Source organism: Pongo abelii, chromosome 21 (genome assembly GCF_028885655.2).
Source record: "Pongo abelii isolate AG06213 chromosome 21, NHGRI_mPonAbe1-v2.0_pri, whole genome shotgun sequence".
Taxonomy (NCBI): Eukaryota; Metazoa; Chordata; class Mammalia; order Primates; family Hominidae; genus Pongo; species Pongo abelii.
Genome location: NC_072006.2, coordinates 45926102 through 45927851, shown reverse-complemented (window position 1 = coordinate 45927851; position 1750 = coordinate 45926102). Strand labels below are relative to the sequence as shown.

The window sequence follows — 1750 nt, the reverse complement described above, 5'->3', positions numbered from 1 at the left end:
ATAAGGAAGAAATGCTGGTCGTTCTTCCTTTTCAAAAGTTTAAATATAGGAAGTGCTTTGAAATAAAAATTTCCCCCATAGACTTTTGAAGTCAGTCTGAGCAGATAAAATAGATAATATTTTATCAAACTTACCAAGATTATGAGAGAGTACGGAATGAATTCCTTAATGTTTGCATGGGTGCACATGGCCTTTGGAATTCTCACTGGGCCTTCTAGAGATGATTCATGCACCCCCAGATATTTATTGAGAGTTCACTTAGTGCCAGGCACTGTGCTACGTGGTAAGGCTACCCAGAGGAAGAAGACAGATGTGATCATTGTCCTTTGGAGCTTGGAAGTAGGAGAGGCAGATCTGAATGAAATGTTGAACAACTGTAGAAATATTATCTGTAATAAGGGCTCAGAGTAAAAAATAGAGTATTCTAAGAGTGTATAAGAGGGAGCTTCCATGAGCGAAGGGACTGATGAGCAAAGACATGAAGGAAGAATACACGTGAAGGGAATGAGAGTGTGTGTGTGTGTGTGTGTGTGTGTGTGTGTCTTGGGAAGAAGGAAGGGAGAGGAATTGTTTGGAGTTTAAGAAACAGAAAGACAGTGTAGCAGCAGTGCAGAGAGCAAGAGGAAGAATGGTATACTCGAATGCTATGGACAGTGGCCAGGAGCCTGAGAAAAGATTTTTTTCTTTTTTGAAAGAGCAGTAAGAATCCATTAAAGGGTCCTAAGTAGGGGGACAGGTGATCAGATTTACACTCTTAAGAGATATTTTGGTTGCTGTATGGAGATGAGATTCAGAAGTGCACCTGTGTGGAAGCCAAGAGATCTGCTAGGAGGGTGTAGTAGAATCATGGCTTGGACTAAGCTGGTAGTAGAATAGATGGAGAGAATGAATGGATTTGATAATTATCTAGGTGGTCAAAACAGCAGGACTTGGTGATGGACTGGCTACAGGAGGAGGGGGAAAAGAAGCTGGCATCAAGGATGATGTCCAGGTTTCTAGCTCACATAACTGAGTGGATGGTGGTGTAGACTCATGGAGAGGTAGACTCATGCTGGGGGGAAGGAGACTGGTGTAGAGACTCAAGAGTTGAATGTTGAACATGTTAGCATGAGGGATCTTTGAGACCATCTTTGAGATGAAAGTAAGTAGCTGAGTATCAGGACTGTGTTTAGGGAAGCAGGCTGGGCTAGAGATGGACATGTGAGAACCCTCTTAGCCTTGGATTGAGCTGGGATTAGATGGTGTCAGAAAAGTGAAAAGCCCTTTCCTGTGTCCTTTTAAGGTTGACACAGTGCTTTAAGAGCCTAACACAGAAAGGTAAAGTAAGTTTCCATAAAACCCAGAGACGATATTGCAAAATTCCTCTTTGGATCATGTCTGGAGTCACAGCTGAAGAAAAAAAAAAGAAAAAGAAGAGGAGAATACAAAATGAGCCTCAGGCAACTCCAACATTCCTGCTCTGTAAAACTGTCTCCACCACAAGTTGTGGCCCTTGTCCCATGCAGTTCTTCTATGTGCCGTGTGTGATATACTTGCACCTCACTGCTGATGTACTTTTTCTCTTTTCCAGTCCAAACCTTTCTTTTTACCCTCTGATTGGATAATTTCATATATTTTGTTTTCAAGCTTGCTAATTCTTTCCTCTGTTTGATCAAGTCTGCTGTTGAAGCTATCTAATGCGTTTTTCAGTTCAGTTATTCTAGTCTCTATTCCTAGAATTTCTATCCGACTTTTTAAATTATTCCTATGT

The 1750-nt window shown here is 41.4% G+C and overlaps 1 non-coding gene across 1 annotated transcript; it reads left to right on the top strand.

Moving 5' to 3' along the window:
• Nucleotides 1-1269: 1269 nt before the first annotated feature.
• LOC112130406 (small nucleolar RNA SNORA26) lies at nt 1270-1391 on the top strand. The gene has a single exon (XR_002912678.1). It is a non-coding gene; the product is annotated as a small nucleolar RNA SNORA26 (small nucleolar RNA).
• The last annotated feature ends 359 nt before the right edge of the window (nt 1392-1750 follow it).